The sequence below is a fragment of the Giraffa tippelskirchi genome, chromosome 8, assembly GCF_054371585.1.
Source record: "Giraffa tippelskirchi isolate mGirTip1 chromosome 8, T2T-mGirTip1v1.2.pri, whole genome shotgun sequence".
Lineage (NCBI taxonomy): Eukaryota > Metazoa > Chordata > Mammalia > Artiodactyla > Giraffidae > Giraffa > Giraffa tippelskirchi.
The window spans coordinates 18,969,637-18,984,755 of record NC_137282.1 but is presented as its reverse complement, the minus strand read 5'-3'; the positions used below and the strand labels follow the sequence as shown (position 1 = coordinate 18,984,755).

Here is a 15,119-nt window from a genome sequence, read left to right as displayed (position 1 = left end):
CCCTATAGAGCTAATAACGAATAAAACGTCTGACAATATGCGGGTGACATGTTCGTTTTGTTAATAGGATTCTTGGCATACTTTACTTGGTCAAAGGCTGATTTGAAAAGTAATTCTATTCATCTCTACTTTCATAATTCTGCTTACAAGCCCACAGAATGTTATACAAAGCATAAGATAAATTAGGTGTTTAGGAATAACAGGTCCAAACCACCATATATAAAATAAATAACAGGGACTTACATTTGGATGGCATCACTGACTCAATGGACACGAGTTTGAGCAAGCTCCAGGAGATGGTGAAGGCCAGGAAGTCTGGTGTGCTACAGTCCATGCGCTCACAAAGTCAGACATGACTGAGTGACTGAACAACAAAAAATATAGAACAGGGAACTATTTAATATCTTGTAATATCCTAAATGCAAAAGAGTCTATATATAAAGCTGAATCACTTTACTGTATACTTGAAATTAACAGAACATCGTAAAATACCTATACTTAATTTTGTTTTAAAAAGTTTAAAAAGAAGAAAATCATGGATCGAATCCATGGCGGTATGAAGAGGCTGGAGTTTTCAGGAAACCGTGCCTGCTGTGGACCACCAGATTGCTTCACAACTCCCAGGAAATTCTGTGGGGACTCTGGGTCTCTTCTATCTGCCAAGTAGGAAAAATTTCTGCCAAAGTTATTTAGTAGGAATATTTGGAAGATATTCAAGTGCTCTTGGGGTCCCATGAGAAAGCAGAAGTGGGATGAGAAGACTGGCCGACTACATAGTCTGTAAGTGCAGCAAGTGTAGCAAGTTTGCTTACAAGACCGTATAGGATGAAGACACCTCAAACTGCCTGAGTTCAAGGCCCAGCTCTGCCACTTACTATTAATAGCCATGTGACTTTGGGAAGCTCCTTACCCTCCCAGTGCCTCAGTCCCTTCATTTTTAAAGTGAGTCTCGCAACTTCCCTCATGGTCCACTGGTTAAGATTCTATCCTCCCAATGCAGGGGGCACAGGTTCGATCCCTGGTCAGAGAATTAAGATTCCCATATGCCCCACAGTTCAGCCAAAAATTAAAAAAGACTATAAAATGAGTCTCCTACTACTAGTAGTTCATAGAGTTGCTGTAAGAATTAAAACCAGCATTTTCTGCTGAGATTTGTATCAGAACTGAGATACTACAGAGTAGACCTGGACACACAGTAAGCACCTGCTGATTTAGGCCCTGGGCCGCTAGTTCTCATAAGGCCAGGTTGTTAAGAACAGAGGTTGCGGTTTATTTCAAAATGGTTCCTTTCTCCTACTGCCTGAAGAACAAGGATATTTTTCTCCAATATTTACTATGAAAACCTATTCGAGCTCCTGGAAATAAATCTCACAGAACTGTCACAGTCCCCAGTGAATGGGTCCTGCTGGAGTTTTGAGCTCTGAGGATTATCCACATTCAGCCTCTAGCAATTCATTGCAGTTCTTGTTTTCCTGCTCAGTACTGGTTCCCAGAGCAGTTTCTGCTCATGAGTCTTAGCTCCAGTAAATTGTTATTCTCTGTATTTGCCTGTCAACTTCTCCAGTCTTGGAGACAATTTCCCCTGTGCCCTTACCTCTCTTACGTATCCCAGAAGAGTTGATTTTTCAGTCTGTTTAGTTTGTGACATGTTATGAGGAATAGCACCTTCCAAGTTCCTTACATGTGGAACTAGAACCCCCAGACCACAATGACTGTTTAAAATATAGCACTAAAGGCATCATCTATAAACGAAAGAAACTGATAAGCTAAAATTTTATTAAAATTTAAAACTTATGTTCTGCAAAAGGTGCTGGGTAGAGAATGAAAAGATAAGCCACAGACTGGGAGAAATATTTGCAAAAGACATATCTGATAAAGCACTGCTATCCAAAATATACAAAGAACCCTTAAAACTGGATGTTAAGAAAATCAACAATCTGAGTAAAAAATAGAACAAAGACCTGAACAGACACCTCACCAAAGAAGATAAACAGATGACGAATAAGCATAGGAAAAGATGTTTAATGTCATATGACATTAGGTAAATGCAAATTTTAAAAACGACATACCATTACACACCTATTATAATGGCCAAAATTTGGAACACTGATACCAAATGCTAGTGAGGAAATGGAACAACCAGAACTCTCATTGCTGGTGGCATGTGAGATGGTATAGTCACCTCAGAAGACATTTTGGCCGTTTCTTACAAAACTAAACATACCATATGTTCCAGCAAGAGTGCACTTTGATATTTATGCAAACTTAGGTCCATACCGATACCTGCGCACAGGTGTTTCTAACAGCTTTATTCACAATTGCCAAAACTTGAAAGCAATCAAATACCCTTCAGTAGCTGAATGGGTAAGTAAACTCTGGGATCTCCAGACAGCAAGATATTTATTCAGCGCTAAAAAGCCATGAAAAGACGTGGAATAAACGTGAATGCTAGGCGAAAGAAGCCAATCTGAAAAGGCTACAGGCTGTATGATTCCAACTTTCTGAAAAAGGCAAAACTAGGAGACAAGTAGAGAAGTGGTTGCCAGGAGTCAGGAAGGGAGAGATGGCTAAGTGGAGCATAGAGGATGTTCAGAGCAGTGAGAATATCTTCAAAGATACCGTAAAGGTGGATGAATGTCACTGCACACTTACCAAAACCCAGAATGTATAACACCAAGCATGAACCCTAATGCAAACTGTAGACTTTGGGTGATTGTGACATGTTAACATAGGTTCATCAATTGTAACAAATGTACCACTCTGGTAGAGAATGTTGATAATGGAGGAGGCTTTTATCAACCAGGACCAGGGGTTTATGCAAAATCTCTGTAACTTCTGCTCAATTTTGCTGAATCCAAAACTGCTCTAAAAAAATTAAAAATATTTTATAAAGAGAGAGAAGGCTAGAAACATATGTACAAGCAAAGTCTATACATCAATACTTCCTTTTTTAGAGAGAGAGGAGACCTAGAGATGCATGTGGAGAAATAAATAGTAAATAAATAAAAATAATTAATTTAAACCTAATCTTCCTTTGACTTCAAGGAGGTGAACAGTGTGAACATGTATTTAAAAAGGCTGGTGTTTTAAATTCGTTTAAAACTGGGGAAGACAGAGGGTAAACGCAAATAGTCTTTATGTTTCTGCCACTTCGAACTTAGGAACTGATTTTGTAGACTCGTGCTCCGAAGTTCAGACCCAGGGGAAGTACTGGGAAGAGAGAACAGTTACCCAAGCAAACCCCTCTCCCAGGCACTTACTCAATGTATGATGTTGAAATAAAACTTATGTTTCCTTGCTCAGCGCTGGGACCAACCTACAAAGTGAGTAGCTGTGTTCTCCGTCTCAGTATTCTTTAAGACGGGAGAATGTATACAAAAAGAATGAAAAGCAAAGACTCAAAAAGATACATATTTTTTTTTAAACTATTATAAACCAAGTCAAAAGACAAATGACAAACTGGGGGAAATATTTGCAATTCATACTGTAGAAGGGCTTCCCTGGTAGCTCAGTCGGTAAAGAATCTGCCTGCAGTACAGGAGACTCGGGTTCCATCCCTGGATTGGGAAGATCCCCTGGAGACGAAAATGGCAACCAGCCCCAGTATTCTTGCCTGGAAAATCTCATGGACAGAGGAGCCTGGTGGGCTGTAGTCCATGGGGTCGCAAAGAGTCGTGCACGACTGAGCAACTAATATTACTTACTTACTGTAGAAGGGGGCTCATCTCTTTCATACAGAAAGAGTTCCTAAAAGCCTGGAAGATTATTTAAAAAAAAAAATCAGGGGAAGCAAAAAATGGCGCCTGCAAATGAGCAAAGTTTTTGACGCAGAGAGCTTTTTGTCTCTGGTCGAGCTCTTCTTCCCAGGACGGAGGAGAGCGCAGGTTCCTCACTGGACAGCACTGGTACCAGCACTGGGAGGCGTACATGCAAGGAGGCGATCGAGACTCCAGCACCTTCCCTGGCTGCATCAACGAGGCTGAGGTCTTTGAAGACCAGGTAAACGGACGCCTTAAGAAGAGACTGGCGGAAGGTGAGGACTAGGTGCCGCTCCCAGCGGCTGCTCGGCATTACCTGGAAAACTGGTACGCTCTAGAGCATGGCCAGCCTCGCACGGAACGCAAGGTCGTGGAGCTGCCGGGCATCCACAGGTTGAAGCGCACCCAGTAGAACTGGTGTTCGTCCAGCTCAGTGATGCGGGCACACCTCCCATGGCTCAGCTCGGCCCCGCAGATTCTAATGACCTCGTTTTGCGCACCGCTCCAGGGCAGTTTCCGGGGCGCCCCCAGGAAGAGACCCGGCTGTGGCTCAAGAACGCGGAGGGCCCTTTTGAGAGGTTGTGTGACGCCCGCGTCACAGTGCTTGACGCCCGCTCTCGAGACTGAGTAGGTGGTCGTCATGGAGACCCGAAACAAGGATGGCGCCTGGCCCAGCGCGCAGCCACAGGCCACGAGCAGCCCGTCGGAGGAGGGTGAGGACTTCCAAGGCCAGCCGGGCATCTGTGGTCTCACCAACCTGGGCAACACGTGCTTCATGAACTCAGCCCTGCAGTGCCTCAGCAACGTGCCGCAGCTCACCGAGTACTTCCTCCAAAACCGCTACCTGGAGGAGCTCAACCTCGGCAACCCGCTGGGCATGAAGGGGGAGATTGCAGAGGCCTATGCCGACCTGGTGAAGCAGGCGTGGTCCGGCCACCACCGCTCCATCGTGCCCTACGTATTCAAGACCAAGGTCGGCCACTTTGCGTCCCAGTTCCTGGGCTACCAGCTGCATGACTCACAGGAGCTGCTGTCATTCCTCCTGGATGGACTGCACGAGGACCTCAATCGCGTCAAGAAGAAGGAATACGTGGAGCTGTGCGACGCTGCTGGGAGGCCCGATCAGGAGGTGGCTCAGGAGGCCTGGCAGAACCACAAACGGTGGAACGATTCTGTGATCGTGGACACTTTCCACGGCCTCTTCAAGTCCACCCTGGTGTGCCCTGACTGTGGCAATGTGTCTGTGACCTTCGACCCCTTCTGCTACCTCAGTGTCCCACTGCCTGTGAGCCACAAGAGGGTCATGGAGGTCTTCTTTGTCTCCATGGACCCCCGCCGCAAGCCGGAGCAGCACCAGCTCCTGGTCCCCAAGAAAGGCAAGATCTCGGATCTGTGTGTGGCTCTGGCCAAACACACTGGCATCTCTCCAGAAAGGATGATGGTGGCCGATGTCTTCAGTCACTGCTTCTATAAGATCTACCAGCTGGAGGAGCCTCTGAGCAGCATCTTGGACCGAGACGATATCTTCATCTACGAGGTGTCAGGCAGGGCGGCCTTTGGGGAAAACTCCAGAGAGGACGTTGTGCTTCCAGTCTACCTGCGGGAGCGCACCCCAGCCCGGGACTACGACGGTTCCTACTATGGCCTGATGCTCTTCGGGCACCCACTTCTCGTGTCGGTGCCCCGCGACCGGCTCTCGTGGGACGCCCTGTATCACATCCTGCTCTATCGCCTCTCACGCTACGTGACCAGACCCATTGGGGATGACGAGGAGGATGGGGATGAGAAAGACCTGGAGGGTAAGGACAGCCTCCCTCAGCCTGGACGTGGGGCTGGGGGCAGCTCCCAAGACCCTGGCCTGGAGCAGGCTGGGTCCGGCTCTGGAGTTGCGAGCGGTAGTCGGGGCCCTGTGGATACCTCTCCTGGGCCATCTCACTGGCCCCAGAGAGCGCGGCACAAGCACCTCTTCACCCTGCAAATGGTGAATTCCAACGGGACCAGCGACCGCTCGACCTTCAACGAGGATACCCAGGCCCAGCCATACATTGCCATTGACTGGGAGCCAGAGATGAAGAAGCGTTACTATGATGAGGTGGAGGCTGAGGGCTACGTGAAGCACGACTGTGTTGAGTATGTGCTGAAGAAGACGCCAGTGCGGCTGCAGGAATGCATCAAGCTCTTCACCACCGTTGAGACCCTGGAGAAGGAGAACCCCTGGTACTGCCCCACTTGCAAGCAGCACCAGCCGGCCACCAAGAAGCTGGACCTGTGGATGCTGCCAGAGACACTCATTATCCACCTGAAGCGCTTTTCCTACACCACTTTCTCCCGCGAAAAGCTAGACACCCTTGTGGAGTTTCCTATCCGGGACCTAGACTTCTCCGAGTTTGTCATCAAGCCACAGGAGGACTCAGCTCCGGAGCTCTACAAATACGACCTCATCGCGGTTTCCAACCATTATGGGGGCCTGCGGGATGGACACTACACGACATTCGCCTGCAACAAGGACAGCGGCCAATGGCACTACTTCGATGACAACAGCGTCTTGCCTGTGACGGAGAATCAGATTGAGTCCAAGGCAGCCTATGTCCTCTTCTACCAGCGCCAGGATGTGGCTCGCCGTCTGCAACCCCAGGCTGGCTCATCGAACCCCCCGGCGTACTCTGCCTGCGGTGCGCCACCCAAGTCGGGGTTCATGGATGTAAACTGAGGGGCCCTGGCCCCACCAGCGGGAAGGAAGCTGTCCCAGCTCTCTTCCTTCCCGAAGCCACCCCCATTCTCTTACCCGTTAGGTGCCCCGTGCCAGGCATCACAGGCTTAATCGTGGCTGCTGTTCTCCTGTGCTGCTGCATTGCTCTCCCCCAGGGAAAAAGAGGTCAGCACTGTGTTCCTGGCCCATGTTTGCCCTTCAGAGCATCAACCTTCCCTTCTATTCTCTATTTATGATTCTCCCCTTCCTTCTTGTCCACAGTCCGGGGTGTTCTCAGGGGGTGGGGGTGGGGTGCTCCTGAACAGAGTGTATTTTCTTACTGAGACCTTGTACCTTGCGCTGTGTATATATAAAAGTGCCAGTGTGTTCCTAAAAAAATAATCAGATCAAAGTTATAAACACACAGTTCACAGAAAAATACAAATGGATCTTGACTATGTAAAAATTGCTCTATTTCATAGAGAAATGCAAATTAAAATAAGTTAACACAAATTAGGTCTCAGACTGACGAAACTCAGGAAATTGTATAACAAGTGTTAGTGAGTGGGTATAAAAACAGTGGATGGGGGAGGAGTTACATAAATATAAACTTACTATACCTTCATGTGCTTACTCAAATGATTGGAATACCTTCTCGGTGAATATGTCAAAATCTGGTAACAAGGTTTATTTTTAATCTAATAACATTGGTTAATCGGTGGTGAGGTGACAAAGTTGAGAAGGAGGCATTTTATTATACTGGTGTCTATATTTTTAAAATCATTGATCTATGCGAATAATTTATCTACATGAAAGAATTGGGAGTGGGGGCTTCCTTGGTGGTCCAGTGGTTAAGACGCCACACTTCCACTGCAAGGGGTGTGGATTCAGTCCCCAGTCAGGAAGAACCATGATCCCTCATGCCATGCAGTACAGCCAAAAAATGTTGAAAAGAAAGAAATTAGGAGCAAATCAACTCATTTATCATTTGGCTTGAAGTGATTTCCACAAAACATTGAGGGAAGCAAGATGCAGAAACTGTGTATTGTATGATCTTGTTTTTATAAAGCAAATACCAATAAAATCCCTATATGTAGTTAAACATATAGATATATGGTGTATGCACTTTATACTGTTATATAATACAACACATCATATTGTGTATGACTCTGTGGGGATAGAGAGAAAAGGAAGGACACGTAATGGTTAACAGTGGTTGTTTGCAGAATCTGGTGGAGGGAGATATGTGAAAAGAAAATATTTTTTAACAATATGGCTGACATTTTTGAAAGAAAAAAATCTGTGTGCATATATATTTATGTCTGTCTGTCTGGAACATAGAAGAAAGAAAGAAACATCACCTGCAAGCCACAAGACAATGTAACTATCATGACTCTTTATCCATGAGCTAGAACATGAAAGGAGATGGCACCCCACTCCAGTACTCTTGCCTGGGAAACGCCATGGATGGAGGAGCCTGGTGGGCTGCAGTCCATGGGGTCGCTACGAGTCAGACACAACTGAGCGATTTCACTTTCATTTTCCACTTTCATGCATTGGAGAAGGAAATGGCAAACTACTCCAGCACTCTTGCCTGGAGAATCCCAGGGACGGGGGAGCCCGGTGGGCTGCCGTCTATGGGGTCTCACAGAGTTGGACACGACTGAAGCGACTTAGCAGCAGCAGCAGCAGCAGCAGAACATGAAAACACACATATGTATATGTATGTGTGTATATATGCACACACACGTATATGTAGAAGGATGGTCATGGAATGTTGAGGGTGAGTGTTTCAGAGATACAGGATTTCAAGAGATTTTTTGCTTTCTAATATTCGGATGTGTTTGACTTTTTCAATGAAACTATGTTACTGTGGGAAGGGAAGAAATTGAAACAAGAACGATACATGTTTTCTAAATCATGTGGCTCAGTAATTCAAGACCTGTCCTCTAAATTTAGAGTCTGATTTCCAGGTGAAGTGCTTCATTCTGTTTGAAAACTTAAAAGCAGGAGCAATCATGTTAGAAATGAAGAAAGTTGTGATGATAACAACAGAACCATAAATGTGTGATTCTGCTAGCATCTCTGCTATTTTTGCCCATTTGCTCAGAATGTTGGAAGAAAATCTTTTCCACTGGGAGATGAAAATGAAAAGGGCATGGAAATATCACTTTTGTTTCTTGCTGGATCCCTTCAAAGCCATGGATTATATTTTAAAAGGAGTAACGTTGTAAACAAATATCCAGAATCAGCATTCACCCTAATTACAGTATTCAACCTATAAATCTACAGTCATATTTCTATCACTAAATGGTCATGTGTTCTCTAGGATTGAAAAATAAATCCCCAACTGTTACTTAAAATGAAAAGCAGATGTGTAAAGACATACCAGACAAGAGGTGACCAAGCATATATAGACATGGTATTATTGATTCCAAAGTATCAATAGAATGGCATTACATGAGAACAAGAAACTTCACCTACTTACCAACCACTTGCTGCATGCGCTAAGTCACTTCAGTCATGTCCGACTCCTTGCTACCCTATGAACTGTAGCCCCCAGGCCCCTGTGTCCACGGGGATTCTCCAGGCAAGAGTACTGGAGTGGGCCATCGTGCCCTCCTCCAGGGGATCTTCCCAACCCATTTATTGAACCCTTTTCTCATGTCTCCTGCATTGGCAGGTGGGTTCTTTACCTCTAGCGCCACCTGGGAAGCCCAGCTGCCAATCACAAGAAGCTGTACAAAGCATGGCTTCATGCATGCGAGGCATCATTGAAACAGAAAACACAAACTGTTAAAGTCTTCCGCTGTTATTCTGAGTTTATCAAATCCTCCGCATATTTGTAATACATTCCTCTAAGAAACTGACAAAATAAAAATGAAAATATCAGGGTGTTGAATATCATATTTAACTAACTTGATTTTTAACAAATAGAACAAAAGCGGAGACGGTACACTCTGAATGTCTATTTAAAATAACTGACTTGGCTAACAACTCAAATGTTATCCTGTTGTCCGGGAGGAAGAAATTTTCCTCTACCGTTCTATGTTATTCTGACTGGTCTAAGAATTAAATTGGCATGAGATATGTACAGATGAACAGGAGAAAAGCCCACAAAGGTTGAATGACCTGTATCCATGGAAGAGACCCAGGAAAACAGTAACTCAAAACGGCTGAAACCCTCCAGTTAAAGACCATCTTCAGCTAAAGATAAAAGAGGATGTTGGGGGTAGTGATTTGAGACTTCAAAGGAAAGGAAGGCAATTTATACGGAGATGAAAAGCAAATGTTTGGTAAATAAATATTTGCTGGGCCCTGAGGAGACAATGGGACGGAGGAATTTTAACAGACTTTGCTGGATTCCTCCCCATCTACACACCTGGTCCAGACTAGGTTATCTAAGGTGATGTTCTCTTCCTGAAACAGGTCCCGTGTCTGCATTCTTCAGGAGGAAGGTCAAAGTTTCTTCCTGAGCCTTTTGTTTCTTCATTAGTTTCAACTTGAAATAATTTGCATGTCTAAAAGACATTTAGGGGTGGCCAGTTTTGCTCCCCTGCACTGTCAAACACTTGAATTTATAAAATGCATAAATAAGAGTCTTGAAATAATTACAACCAATGGTTCATTTTGGTTACTGAAAGTTTCTTAGAAGAAAGTTGGGTGTAAGGCAAGGATATGCAGAAGAAGGAACTTCCACTGTTCTTTATATGTATTTGTGTTCTTTGAATTTTGTGGCAGCAAACATATATATTTATTTTCGTGTATTAATCATTGAACAACTTTATTGGGATGTAATTTACATACCATGAAATTTACCATTTTAAGTGTACAAGATTTTTTTCATAAATTTACTAAATTTTAAGAGTTGTACAACCACCCCAAGTGGTCACACAGAGTCAGCTTGGCAACACTTTGGTGGAGATGCCTGGAACCCCAAAGTCAAGTTCAGGAGCTTTTCACTGAACTTTTCTACGGCAACTAGTGGGGAGTCAGTTCCCTCAGCTACTGTTCTAGTTAAAAATAGATTCCCTGAGCTTCCCTGGTGGCTCGGTCATAATCACTTGTGGGAGTTTGTGGAGTCTTTGACTCAGTGTCTTAGGTGGGCCCAAGGATCTCTATTTTTAAAATAACCTCATAAAAAATTTAGAACTATTTTTATCACAATAGTGATAGATGGGCAGTACAAGTGGTACCCCCCAACCTTGTGACTTCCTTTCTTTTTTCCATTTTCCTACACACTTCTGCATATTTTTCTCTTCAGGTGAAATCAGGAATCTTTTGCCATGTTCTTCCCAAATTCTGTTGGTGTTTTGATTGAGATCATATTAAATGCATAGGTTAATTTATGGAGAAATAATATCTTTTCAATACTGAGTCTTTTTATCCAACAACACAGTATTTCCTTCAGCTTTTTCAAGTGTTATTTTATGTCCCTTGGTAGGACTTTTTCTTCTTCTATGTCCCTTAATAGGACGTTATTTTTTTTCTTTGAAGAATTTTATTTTTTCGCCACACCGTACCATCTTAGTTCCTGACCAGGGATTGAACCTGTGTCCCCGGCACTGGAAGCACGTAGTCTTAACCACTGGACTGCCAGGGAAGTCCAGTAGTGCTTTACCATGTCCATCAGCTAGGTCTTGCCTATCTCTGGTAAAGTTTACTGTAGGCAGTTTATCTTTAAGCTGGTATTGTAAATAGGATCTACTACATCTATTTTATTTTTAATTGATATTTTCATATAGGGAAGCTATTGATTTTTTTCGTGTTAATACAATCAACCACTAGCTGAATTCTCTCATTTCTGATAGCTTTTCAGTTGATTCCTGTTTTTCAGACACATATCATCTGCAAATAAGTTGGCCTCCCATTTTTCAAATTGTATACCTCATTTCTTTCACTTGCTAATTAAATTGACTAGCGCTTCCAAATTGCATTGCTAATTGCATTGCTTATAGTGTTAGAGAAGACTCTTGAGAGTCCCTTGGAGAGCAAGATCAAACCAGTCAATCCTAAAGGCAATCAGTCCTGAATATTCATTGGAAGGACTGATGCTGAAGCTGAAGCTCCAGTACTTTGGCCACCTGATGCTAAGAGTGGCTTATTACAAAAGACCCTGATGCTGGGAAAGATTGAAAGCAGGAGGAGAAGGGGATGACAGAGGATGAGATGGTTGGATGGCATCACCAACTCGATGGACATGAGTTTGAGCAAGCTCTGGGAGTTGGTGATGGACAAGGAAGGCTGGCGTGCTGCAGTCCATGGGGTCGGAAAGAGTCAGACAAGACTGAGCGACTGAACTGAAGAGTGCTTCCAAAATAGTGTTAGATAACAATGGCACAGTAGAAATACTTGTTTACTGACATGCTTTTGGTTTACACTTTGGGACATTTGTATCAACTGAATCTGATAGAACCAATCCCCAAATGAGCACTGGGGAACGACTGCCTCATATCACCTTCGTCCATTTATTTCTTCTACCTGGCCTCGACACAGATTGCTATTTTTATGCTCCCAACAGAACACGAGGGAACACGAGGTCTCTAAAATTTCCTAAGATTTTGTGAGCCAGGACCCCTTGCTATTGTTGGGAAGGATGTGGCAACTCCTCGTGCAATCTTTGGTTGTAGCCCTAATCACTTGTACTGTAGGGTGTTTAAGATTGATCTCTCCTATCTGAGAGCCATCCTTATCACTCCATCCTGTGCCTGGCAGAAAGCAGACTCTCAAAAGCAAATATTGTATATTAGCACATATATATGGAGTCTAGAAAGATGGTACTGATGAATCTATTCTTAGGGTAGCAGCAGAGATGCAGACATAGAGAAGAGACTTGTAGACAGTGGGGAAAGGAGGGGGTGGGATGAATTGAGAGTAGCATTGAGATATATACATTCCCGTATGTAAACCAGATAGCCAGTGGGAATCTGCTACATGATTCGGGGAGCTCAAACTGGTGCTCTGTGACAACCTAGAGGGGTGGGACAGGGTGGGAGGCGGGAGGGAGGTTCAAGAGGAAGGGGACATTTGTGTATCTATAGCTGATTTACGTTGATGTATGACAGAAACCAGCACAATATTATAAAGCAATTATCCTCCAATTAAAAATAAAAATTTTAAAAAGAAAGCAGACTCTCAGATGAGGACATCTGTCTCTTACCTTTCACTTCTTCCTGTCTAAAAAATCCAGTTCTCAGAGATTTCCTCTCTGCCTTCATCTGTCACCTTCCATGGTGTTTAGGGAGCTCACAGATTTGAGTGGCCCGTCTCCACAAGATTACCATCAAATGATTCAGATCTTCCAAGTCATCATATTGGCAGTTTTTCAGGAAAGGATAAACCAAGCCAGAGGTGGTCAAAAATGTATTTATTTTTCTTCAAATGATCTTTGTTTCAAGCAATAAATAAAAAGACATGTTGACTTTTCTAAAAAAAAACAAAACAAACCAAACAACAACAAAAAAATTCCCCTAAACTATATACATCCTACAGAAATACAAGCATATCAAATGTAGAAATGACATCACTCTGAAAGATGGGGCTATTTACAGAAATTACAAGTATTGCATTGCTGTCTTGAAGAAGCCTCTTTTTCGCATGACTTATAAGCTCTAAGGGAGAGCAGGGTCCTCTTCAAAGAGGTGGCATTCTCCAGCCTTTTTTTTTTCTCCAGCTACACCATGCGACATGTGGGATCTTAGTTCCCTGACCAGGGATCAAACCCACACCCCCCGCATTAGAAGCACGGGGCTGGACCAATAGTGATGTCCCTCTCCATACTACTTGATAAACAAACTTGCAAAGAAGAGCATCGACATCCAGACACATTATTCAGTTCCTTAACCACCACAGATCAGCTTTCGAGGGGCGTGAAAAGGCAACTCGTCCAGGAGGTCTTATGCCCCGTGAGCTCCTGACAGAAACCATACTGTCCCTCAGCAGAGCTGGGACCACGCAGGGCCAGGGACAACTGTCTGCTGTGGTTTCTGCCACATAAGCCCGCTCTGTGTTATCAAGCCATGGCCTCCAACAGCACCGTGCCATCTAGAAAGTTAAGTTTCCCAAACTCGGTAACACAGGGGAAGCACTTGGGGAGCTTTGAAACCTACTGATATCCAGGTCCCTCCTCCAGAATTCCTGGTGTACCTTGTCTGTGCTAATGGGCAGCCAAGGCGAACCCCTACTTTACCAACAAACGCTTGGATGCCAAACTCCGGTCTCACGGCCCCCTCCCCTCACATTGAAATCACCCATCCCACCTCCCTCTGCCCATCTTCCCAAGAATTTCGTATTTTTTCTCAAGGCTTCCCAAGCTTGTTGATAACTCTCTAGAATCGGGCTAGGATGGGCATCTGAGGAAAATGGGCTCAGAGGCCATGACTAAGGCTGGGAGCTCCCTGCCACCAGCTCACAGGTGGCTTCAGAATACTGCTGGGAGGGGGGGGCTCCACTCACACCCTGGGGTCACAAAGACACTGCAGGGAACAGCAGCCTTCTCCAGTCTCTATAGATGATTCAGCGAGTCAATAGCACAGGTCACCACGGATCAAAGTGGCAATGCTTTCTGACTGCAACAGTAATTGCATGTCACCAGAAATCACTTCATAAGAGAGACACCTATTGAAACCCAGTGTCCGTTTGGAGGGACCTTGTGATGCTGTCTTCATTAGAGCTCTTTCTTCCAAGTCATCAAAGAGGCTTCTGATGGTAGAAGTAGACAGTGACCCCAAATCCTGTTTCCAATCGAGCCCATTTCCTATTTGATTTCTAAGGGTTTGGGGACTCGCACTGTTATCAAGTACAAAGAAAATGGCTTTATAAATAGTGGTTTGACACTGTGACTCAAGACTTGAATTAAAAAGCAGGGAAAAGACCCGGTTGGGGTGGGTCCTGGGCTCCGACTGTCTGGGCGGCTGGAATCCGGTCCGGGAGAGCACGATACACAGATTTTGGCAAATATACACTCATTCTGTAAAAAGTGAATCTGTTCTAAGCTACTTTCCCTCCCCCGTCACGCAGTCCCTCCTGCGGGCCTATCTGTCTATGGGAACCCACACTTTTCCAGCAGTGGAGCCCATTCGACCGCATTCATCACAAAACATGAAGCAACTTCCAGGAATCAAGGAAGACAAGGGAACGTCCAGCTGAGCTGTCTCTCAATAGGCCCCATGTCCATGAACCCGACCCCTCTGTGTCTTACCCCTTATGGTTCAGCCAAGCAGCTCCCAGGAAAGGAGGGGGCCTTGGGCTTTGCTAAAAACAGGAAGTGGGAACTCTGGCCACACCCAAGACAGGGCTTGACAAAGGTAAGACAAATGATGCCAGGTTCATGTTTATGCAAGGAAATGTAAGGAACCTCGTCCCGTCTGGGATGTGGGGACAAAAAGGAGCATTCCAACACTATGGTGACATCGAGGCTTGAAGTTATTTATGGGTGAGCAGCACTTTAATCTTCAGAGGGCAAAAAACAACCCCAAAAAACAAAACCTAAAGCATGCTCTTGTTTCTAGACAAGTTTGGAATTACTGCTAACCTGGCACTGGGTAACAGCACTGTTCCACAATACTATAAGTTAAATAACCCGTGGTTAGTTCCCTCCTCCCTCCCCCCAAGCCCAACCCACCTGCTCCTTGCTCCAAAAGCCACTCCTCTATTTGGAAAGGCCCCCTGAA

At 44.8% G+C, this 15,119-nt stretch overlaps 1 pseudogene across 1 annotated transcript; it reads left to right on the top strand.

Annotated features, from left to right (window-relative positions):
* The first annotated feature begins 2,366 nt into the window (after nucleotides 1–2,366).
* LOC145517759 (ubiquitin carboxyl-terminal hydrolase 11 pseudogene) lies at nucleotides 2,367–7,553 on the top strand (annotated as a pseudogene). Its single transcript, XR_014062309.1, has one exon. The product of XR_014062309.1 is annotated as a ubiquitin carboxyl-terminal hydrolase 11 pseudogene (transcript).
* Nucleotides 7,554–15,119: the final 7,566 nt, after the last annotated feature.